Source organism: Rhipicephalus microplus, chromosome X (genome assembly GCF_043290135.1).
Source record: "Rhipicephalus microplus isolate Deutch F79 chromosome X, USDA_Rmic, whole genome shotgun sequence".
In the NCBI taxonomy this organism is placed as follows: Eukaryota; Metazoa; Arthropoda; class Arachnida; order Ixodida; family Ixodidae; genus Rhipicephalus; species Rhipicephalus microplus.
In genome coordinates, this window is record NC_134710.1 from 145,387,242 (window position 1) to 145,398,060 (window position 10,819).

Consider the following 10,819-nt stretch of genomic DNA (forward strand, 5'->3'; position numbering starts at 1 on the left):
GCCTTCTGGCATGGAGGAAGGAAAAAATTTCCTTCCTCCATGCCTTCTGGAGTGGAGGTGTGCCTCGATACAGTGTAATAGAAGGGGCAGCGGAGTGAACGAGGCGGCCACGCCGCATCTCGGCTGATTCTCAAGCGGGTGACAGTAGCGGCGGCGCTGTTGTTTCATGGTACTGAAGATCACGGAAGAGCGCGCGTGCCCGAGCCTGCGAAAGCGTGTAATTGCTCGTTTTCAGCGCGTTTAATGCGTTTCTGAGCCTTTATCAGTGGACGCACCCGCTACGCGCCATGGTGCACGAGACGCAGCCACACAAAAATTGCGTCGATACATTCCCTGTTTCAAGAGCCTGCCGACCCCCCCCCCCCCCAAAAAAAAAATGTCAATCGAAATTTGCACGGATCCGCGTAGCTCCTTACTCAATCAGCGCTTTGAGCTGCGTAACATCATAGGTGGCTACTGGCGAAATACAAAGAGAGGAGAAGTGCCCCGCCGTGGTGGTCTAGTGGCTAAGGTACTCGGCTGCTGACCCGCAGGTCGCGGGTTCAAATCCCGGATGCGGCGGCTGCATTTCCGATAGAGGCGGAAATGTTGTAGGCCCGTGTGCTCAGTTTTGGGTGCACGTTAAAGAACCCCAGGTGGTCGAAATTTCCGGAGCCCTCCACTACGGCGTCTCTCATAATCATATGGTGGTTTTGGGACGTTAAACCACACATATCAATCAATCAATCAATCAAAGAGAAGAGAAGTATCAAAAGTATGATTAAATCATGCGCTCGTTTTGTCAGCAGTCTCTACGATACCCAGAGCACACTGTTCCTCATATCAGCCTACATGCGTTCGACTGTTTTACGAAAAACCCGAGTGTAAGTAACGTTGTCACAACATTAATTGGTGACGACTCTTTTTTATCATGTCAGTTTTGTGAAAGATAATAATTATTGCTTTCCGAAAGGCTCATTACGTATTAAACTTATTAAAAGTATCACTCAAACATATTCAAAAGTGCCAATTGTATATATAGTCATTCTGTTAATCTGCGTAAATTCATTGTAACCAGTTCTCATTTTTATCGACAGCTTAAATTGTGCTGCTTTTCAAATATTCTATTGACGTAACGCCATCGCAAGCGAGCAAGTTTATGACGATGTTTGTATTATAAGCGTAGTTCTATTAATAAGCATCAAAAGTGTAGACAGACAGTGGTGCCTCTTGTTTTGAGAAATTTACCTTCCTTGTATATGTACACACACACACACACACACACACACACACACACACACACACACACACACACACACACACACACACACACACACACTGCATTTCACGTCCGACTATGTTAGACTTGAACTAGTTTTGAGACCTGATACTTGAAAAGGTGAAATCTAAAGTGCGCATTTGTAGACACACGTTTCCGTTTCGCCAACTGTAAACTACTAAAGCAAGGCTACCCAGGATTTCTTTTTTTTGAGGGGGTGTGGTGTGCAGCAGAACGCCTAATTTTGGCAATTGGTGGTCGCTGTGAATGCCTGTAACTATTTTAGTATACACTGCAAAGTTAAATTACCAAAACATTTCTTGGTGTAGGGGTTCAGATTCCCTTCCTCTCACCCCTTGTGGCTTTCTGGTTCTGCGTGCGTGTGACACAGTATTTGTTTTTTAATCTCACAGCTTTCTGAGAACCGCTAAATTTCAATAAATCAGCTCAGTTACTCTGAATATTGTAGATGCCTAACCAACGAAGAAGGAGTTAAGAGAGAAGAAATAAGTATAAGACACACCCTTTCTGAATTATGTTCGACCTCTCACAAGGGCTTTTATGGAGCTCAAATTTGGTAAGTGGGCGTGTCATACTTCAAGGGCTCTGGCATCATGTGCTAGACATGAATGACGGGCAGGTGCGAAGAAATATGCATCAAGAAATTGCGACGAAGGAGCCGAAGCGCATAGCAGTTCCTGCACGCGGCACGCGGCTCTTTTAGTACTACTCGACTGCAGCGCCGCCGCTGCGGGCAACGCGGAAGAGATCAGGTGGCGAGGCGCGGTCACGCCACTCAACACTTCTAGTACACTCTAGCCCCGATATGCACCTTTCCTTCCTCCGTGCCAATATCTGACGCTGGTGGCCGCCATGTTGGAAAAGAAAAGACTAGGCAGCAGACGACAAAGTGCGCTTCGTAGCTCCGCCCTTGCAGTGGCCTTTGGAGACTGTGACATGCTTTTGTAAAGCAGTTAAAGATTTTGCAAGGCCATGGTGACTTTGTTCGTCACTTATGGCTGCGCAAATCGCATAAAGAAGACGCCTGAGATCATTTTTCACGTGTAAGTATTCTCGCTGCGTTCACTGATGATCACCTGTTTTTTCGCGTATGTTGTTAAAGTAGAAACAATATCAAAGGTGCGCATGCGAGTAATACATGTGTATAGCTGTAGGGAAAGTAACTTGAAGCTTCAAATGCTCGCTGACACGACGTTGTCTCTGAGTTCTAAAGGGCCACTCATCAGGCCCCATACTGAATTTCAGTTAGACAGTGGAAGTTGTTGGGTGTCCGATGAGGAAAGTTTTGCCACAAAAATTTTTCCAGTCGGTTCATTACGAGAGGAGAAAACGGGTTTTTTGAAGCGGCGCGAAACGAGAGTGAGAGGAGGCGAGCTCGAAACCCTTGCCGCTCCTTCGCGTAGCCTTCGCAAGCCAAATATCTTCCCCACCGGCTGCCGGGCAACGCAACGCTGCGGACGCGCTTCACGCCGGCTCAGCCTTTTATGAATGTGTTCCGCAGTTTTATCAAGTCGAATACCTGGAAATCAACCACCGGTGGATAGAGCGCGTCTATCCGAACGCTTCGACACCAAAAACCTTGGTGAGAGACTTTTTTGAAGCTTTTTCGATGTGAAAAACCACCCGAGTTACAAGTGTGCCCAGCTAAGCCTACACCGACAAGGCCGACGCCGGCCTCGGGAAGGGTGATCAGCGGTGCCGAGTTGTAAGCCAAGGGATTGGACGCACCTCCAAAATGGACGTAGATGATGCAGAGGTGGGGGAAACTCCCAGTAATGATTCCGGAGAGGACGATAGCGATTCACCGAGATGAGGCGCTGACGGCGACGCGGAGGGCTGGATCGAAGTCACGTATAAAAGTAAGGGCCGTGTGAACTCTGGCGAAGAGACAACACAGAAAGGCACCCGATCAGGAAGTGCGACGCGCAGAGGTGGGAAGAGCAATGTGAGCAAGATTTTACAAGCAAGCAGGAAAGATGCCAAGGCAATCTGCAGATGACATCAAGATAATCGTCAGACCAAGAGACGGGCTGAGCATTGGACACACGTGCAGAGCCAGCCTTGACGAAGCGATACGCCAAGAAGCAGGGGTCAGCAACGACGAAATCTTCACGATCTGCCCCAACCCTACACAAAATATCCTGGTGATCATCATACCGGATGAGACGACGCGGACGAAGTTCGTCGAAGACAAGGATTTGAAAATCAACGAGAAGAAGTACGAGACCGACGCATACGTCTCGGCACCCGAACACATGTCCAAGGGAATAATCCACAGCATTCCTTTGAAGTACACACATGATCAGCTCATGCATGCACTGGTGAACGCGAGGAACCCTTCATTGGCGTCCGCCAAGAGACTGGGGAGCACGACCACCGTGATACTACTGTACGAAGGCAACAGGGTCCCCATGTGGGCTTACGTCAACAGCATCATAACTCCAGCGGGAAGCCGACTCACCAGACCAGGACACCTGGGGAAGCAGCAACACACAACCAGCCCGTCAACCCACATCAAGGTCCAGATCCAAGACCAGGCTGGGAGCCTTGGGACTACGTCGCTTGGGGTCAAGGTCCAGAAGCAGACCCAGGACCAGGAGTGGGTGTAGATCCACCTCTAGGGGAAGGACGCCCGAAGCGACAACGAAGCAGCAAGGAGAACAGAAGACGCCAGACAAGGTGGGCTGGTCAGACGTAGTGGCCAATCGCGATTCGGCCAGGTCCGGCAATAATAGTAACGCTAGGGATAATTACAGAGACATAGAGAAACGCGTGGAGGAACACAGAACGGAAAACAAGCTACTCAGACAAGAGCTAGAAAAAGCAAAAATGCAAAACAGTGAATCAGCTAAAAAATTGATGAACTACAGCAAACACTTAATGAAATACTCATGAAAATGCAGATACAGACGTCGCCTCCGTCGACCGCCATCGCGGCCATCTCCACGCCAGTGACCAAAACCACAGGGGAGGGAGAGAATGAGGAGGTAGAAATGGTAGCAGTGGAAACACAGCAACCAGGTGCCAAGCGAAAAATCCCACTGACGAAGACCAAAGAGCAAAATGACTAAGAAAAAGAGGTCAAGAGGACCCGTCCTAGCACAAAAAAAAAAAACAGACGTCCTCGAGTACATAATAAAGAAACTGTTGGACAAAATGGAGAAAATGTTCGAGATGCTGGTCGTGCGACTTAGCAACAGTGAGGCGAAGAGTAAGGCGCTGGCACTAAAATACGACAAGCGGCTCGAAGAGCTAGAGAAGAAATTTTTTTGGACATTTCGGGCACCAAAATGAGAAAACTCGTCATCTGGCAGTGGAACTGCCGTGGCTTTTCTAATAAAAAAATGTCGATGGCGCAACTAATCAAAATCACTACAAAAAAAAACCTGACGTGATCATTTCGCAGGAGACATTCAACCCCGCCGAAATTGCTGGGTATGCCACCAACAAACAACGCACACAAGGAAAGGGGAGAGACATAGTCGTGCCCACATTAGTGAAGAAGGGGCTAGTTGCTATCCCACACATTACGAAACAAGTTACGGATATCAACCACATTCTTATAGAAGTCGTGCCACGCAGCAAAAAGGAGAGCAGCACTTTTGTCGTAAACGTATACAGCAGCCTGTCTAAAAAGAGCCTAAACATGATTTCGAAGAACTAATTAACGAAACGATGAACATTGCAGGCGACAACCGACTTGTCATTGGAGGAGATTTTAACGCTCCACACACGCAGTGGGAATATGGGCACTCGTCGAAGAAAGGAAAACCTTGCCAACCGACCTCATTGAAAAGGCCAGACTAGCCATTATGAATGAGCCAGCCTCGCACACCCAAATCGGTGTAGGTCCTCACAGGGAAACCACGCCGGACTTAACCCTCTGCAAGAACGCCGAGCGAATCACGTGGGAAAACACCTTTGAAGACCTGGGAAGTGATCACAGGATCCTCAGCATCGCCCTAGGCAATCTTCCTACCAAGAATTGCAAACGGACAATAAAGCGCGTAGATTGGGACGAATTTCGCAAAAGCAGAAACGAGAAAGAACAGGGACCCATCGAAAACATATATAGAATAATGGTGCAGGGAACTTCTACGAGACGTAGAAATAGCCACAACCAAAATGAAGTGGGATGACTGGTTGGCTCGACGAGAAGAAGATGAGTGTGGCGGAACCCTCTCAATGCGGATGTACAGCAGGCTCGCACACCTTGTCGAAGCCAAAAAATCTATTCAGAAACGACTGCATAGGCAAAAACACAATCGAAATCTAAGGAGAAAACTCACCGAGCTAGACAAGCACATCGAAACACACTGTACCCAGCTATGCCACCAGGAATGGGACGAAGTGTGCGATGCCATGGACGGCAACATAAACACAGGCAAAACGTGGAAAATCCTCAAGCACCTGCTGGACCCGTCGGCCACCAAAACGGCGGTGAAAGCGGAAATGACCAAGTTAAAACACAGGTAAAAAGGGAACATCCATCAGATGGGTGATGAAATCGTCAAGCTCTACCTCGGCAGACCCCCGGCAGTTGCACACCAGGAATACTCGGGCTCTCCCAACGAAGATCTTCACAGAGACTTTTCACAGCAAGAAATCAGGGCAGTCCTGCAGTCTATCAAGACCAAGTCAGCTCCAGGTCCCGACAAAGTGTCCAACAAGATGCTCCGGAACCTGGACGACCCGGGAACGAGCCGTTTGACAGACTTAATCAACGAGTGCTGGAGAAACGGGGAGATACCTGACGAATGGAAGAAATCCGACGTGATCCTCATTCCCAAGCCGGGAAAACCCCTAGAAATCCAGAACATGCGGCCCATCTCCCTGACTTCTTGCGTCGGTAAAGTAATAGAGCATGCTTGCCTGAACAGGGTCAACGGCTACCTTGAGTCTAAGAGCGTATACCACAGCAACATGATCGGCTTCAGAAGAGGGCTCTCCACACAAGATGCCATGATACAACTAAAGGAGCAAGTCATAGACCCCATTGGGCGAGGCATGAGGGCAATAATCGGACTAGATCTAGGGAAGGCCTTCGACATGGTCAAGCACGCAGCCATTCTAAAATTAATTGTGCAACTCGGCCTAGGCGAGCGCACATACAAGTACATCAGAAATTTTCTTACGGGAAGAACTGGCACGGTTAGACTGGACGAGGAGGAGAGCATCCAAGTGGAAATGGGCAGCGCTGGCTCACCGCAAGGATCCGTCGTGTCACCGATGCTGTTTAACCTCGTCATGATGGGATTATCAGAAAAATTATAGCGAATCGAAGGCATCAATCACACAATTTATGCAGACGACATTACGATTTGGACTACGCAAAACACCAGTGAAGGCGAGATGGAGAATAGACTTCAAGAGGCAGTGAATGCAGCCGAGAGTCATCTGGATGGCACTGGATTGGAATGCTCACCGGCCAAATCAGAACTGCTTCTATACCACCCCGAAAGACTAGGCATACATTGCAGAAACGTAGCAGAATTACACAAAAGAACCAGGATAACCACTAGAAATGGCACAGCGATACCCTTGGTTCAGAAGATTGGAGTCCTGGGTCTCTGGATCGAAGCCAGGGGAACCAATGGGGAAATTATAACGTGCCTGGAAAAGAAAGTCATGGCGGCCGTTAGGCTAATACAAAGAGTATCCAATAAACGAAGGGGCATTAAAGAAAGAAACGTTGTACGACTCGTCCAGGCCTTCGCGATCAGCCATGTCGCGTACGTAGCGGCGTTCGTGCACTGGAACAAAGCCGAGAAAGACAAAGTCGACGCGCTGATTAGAAAAGCGTACAGAGCTGCGCAGGGTCTACCGTAATACACAAAGAACGAAAAGCTGCTACAACTCGGAGTACATAACATGCTGGACGAGATCGCTGAAGCACAAAGGATAGCACGACTCGAACGATTGTCTGGAAGCATGGCGGGTAGAGAAATCATGAAATAGATCTCCATTAATTACCACGCAATGAAAGGTTCCAAGGCACAGAATCACCCGGACGTCCGGTCCGCGATAATTACGGAAAACATTCCCAAAAATATGCACTCTGCACACAACGTTGAGAGACGAAAAAGCCGCACGAAAATGATCCTTAAAAACCACGGCACGCGGCAGGTTGTGCTTTTTGTAAACGCCGCCCGGTATTCACGAAATAACGATATCAATGATAGGGTTGTGCATGGCTCCTTCTTTGCAATAGTGGTCATAGACACAAAAGGGAAGACCTTGACTGCGGGCTCCGTAAGGACCAGATCGTCGGAGGCAGCGGAAGAAATGGCCATTGCACTGGCCCTAGTCAATGGTTGAAAACACGACAGATTAATAATCAGTGACTCCAAGATGGCCATTAGAAATTTCACAAAAGGATGGGTCTCCACCAAAGCAGCCAAAATCCTGAACCGCAGAGCAGAAGACTTCCGGAACGGCAAAATTGTACCCAAATACCTCAAGGGGATCCCGGCGCACAGGGGCGAATTAAACATTAAAGACACGACCATCCCTCAAAACCTCAACGAGAAGGCCCACCGAACCGTGCGAGAACTAACCCACCATGGCTCAGATAGCGATGGCCCGGCCCCCCGCACCCACCACAGAAGGGGGGACGACTCCGGTGGAGGCGATGGGGACGATGGAGCTGATGACAATAATGAACTTGCGATACAAAACGACAGAGACAGACTTGTCACGTATCATGACATATTGGCACATTATAAGCGACGAGAAGAATATCCGCCACCACACAAACAGCTAGACAGATCTCAAGAAACAGATTGGCAAAGATTGCAAACCAGAACCTTTTCAAATCCAGTACACCTGAACAGAGTAAATTCCAGACAATACCCACAAACAAGCTGTACCATCTGTAAGCACGAACACGCAGATATGGCACATATTCTATGGCAATGCACACAGGTCACAGTAATATGCCGAGAGGACAATATAAAACCGGACCTTCTCGAGGAGCGTTGGCTATGTGCGCTGACTATAGCTCAGATCTGCACGACCAACTGTGGGCAATACAGCAGGCCCGGACAGCGGTGGAAAGGCTACGCCTCACCGCACAAAACGTCGGGGTGGCCTGAGTCCGGGCCGGTAACCCTGCAGGGTTTCTTTTTTTTTTAATAAAGTTGTTTCATCCATCCATCTTCCTTACCCTCTACAGCATCCGACCATGAGGTGACGTGCACATGACGTGCCCAAACAAGTCCAACCCCTGAGCACGCGAGCAGCGTTGCTTTGTTGACCAGCGATATTTTGTGGTCTTCTGCCTGTTTCTGTGGGATGGTTTGGAAACGCTGTCTTAGACGCGGTAAAGTAGATGAGCACATTAGTACGCGAACGTGTAGGAGCGTTCCACGGTGGTCGTCTGCTCAATGCGCGGATTGCGGGAACACGAACGCATGTGAAACGCTGGCACATAAGCCCCGCCTCTCGTAGCATTTCACGGTAAAAAAATGAAAGAAAAATGCGCACATTTTTCAATTGCGTCTATACATTTACTTCAAATTTTATTAATCTCTTGAAGCAACAAATACATAAACTACGCATGTTGTGTTAAATAATTTTTGCCATGTCACGTGGTATACTGTTGACAACGTCTGAGCAGGCTCGTCTACGTAGAGGACCAACGTCACTGCATTGCCATGTACGTAGGGCCATTCCTACGCCTACGTCATGCCCTCATTCTCTACGCGTGCGGTGGCAGAGGGGAGGGTGAGCAGCTTTCATCTTGAAATTTGACCCATTTCCGCGGCGCGTAGCGTTGCAAAGTTTGGCAGACGAGATCATGAATGCCTCGTCTACGCATTGCGCTTGTCAGCTAAAAATTGTCAAACCTGGTGAGTGGCCCTTTAAGTTTATGGACAAAGGACTTGCATGAGCTCTGTGGCTGCACGTATCAAACATTGGAACGAATAGGACGTCTGAATGCCCTTTGAATTCCAAGTTTTCTGATGTTGTCTTACAAGGCAAGACTGGCGGCGTGCATGCATATTTTGCGAGCGAATATTGAATTTGGTGCATGTTTATCAAGCAATTCGCGAACGTAGAGAACGATTCCATGCCGTGATTATCCGTGTCACAGGTTTTCGAAAGGCAGTGCGCTGCGTTCTACCTGCGAACGTGCTGTTCGAAGAAATAGTAGGAGGGCTACGTACGGTGACCACATTTGTTCTATTCATTTCGAATGCTGCTTCGACGGAACGGAGCAGACAGACTGCAGCATGGCAGTGCACCTTCGATTTTTCCTACTTTCCGAGCACATCTGCAAAAAACTGTTAGTTTCTACTTCATTGACGTATCTTCAATAGAATGTAGTCACGAAAGTAAACAATTGCGTCTAAAACAAGATGAAAAACCTTTGAACTCCGTTCTATTTTGCCTATGAAACAGAAGCCAAAACGCTGATGGACGAAGTTGCCAAAATGAGTGGGTGGCGTTATATCAAACATCGAGCTACATCTTTTGTAGGCTCTCAATGCTGCACTTGCCATGACAACACACGTCGCCATCACAAGTTGAGAAATATTATGCATAACTAACGCCACTGCACTCGTTCTTATAAACAGTTCATTTGGGGTACGTCTCCTGGAGTTTTTTGGTTGCACGCGACATTGGTGCTTCGGTTTCGGTTCCACTTGTAAATTGGTTAGAATCCGATAACTCCAGAAAAATTACTGGTGACTCCCAGTTTACTTAATTACCTCTCTTTTCTAACTTTAGCTTTATATTATTTCAACTTCTCATATATATTTTCTGGTAATCTGCCGACACACACAAAAGCACATATATGAAAGAGGCGAGCACATGTCGCGTTCCCCTTGATATTGAGTATCTGCAGGCACATTTCTTAAAACACCCAATATATACTACAACCCTTTTACACCGCAATAGTGCGCCAGAAAGCTCGATATGCGAAGCATCCCTCGATCACAGATTGATCTGAAAGCGTGCAGTGGACAATTGGTGCATGAAATAATTTGTTTCATTAACAAGAAGAGGCATTTATTCGTTAATGTAACCTAAAAGTGGTTTTCATCTCATTTTTTTCATCGTAGAACTGCAGACCGACGCGCGCGACGCGCGTATTCCATTGCGGTCTATGGTGGTTCCGCCCTGTTTTTTCTCTAGCAATATGGCCGCCGGCGGCTTCACTTGATCCCGTTGGCGGCGGCTGGGACTGTCACTCCCGAGATTCTATAGAACCTCCTTCAGCGCGAGCACGGAAGAAGGAAAGGTGGGAGAGGGCATGCACAGCCGATGCGCTACGTGAAAAGTGGGGAGGAAATGACATCATGGCGGCCATATTCACTACACACAATGACGGCGTTGCTATGGTTACGTGTTGCGCAGTGGAGCTGGTCTAGCAGTGAGCGGCCGCGGCTGGCGGTGGCATGTGTACCTCCCCAGGTCTCATGCTAAGCCGCGGCGGACAATATTCGTGCTCTAGCTGCGACATGCTATTGTTTACGCAGTGTTCTCCTGGCAGATACTGTAATTTTATCAACGTTTACAAATCCCTTTGTCTAT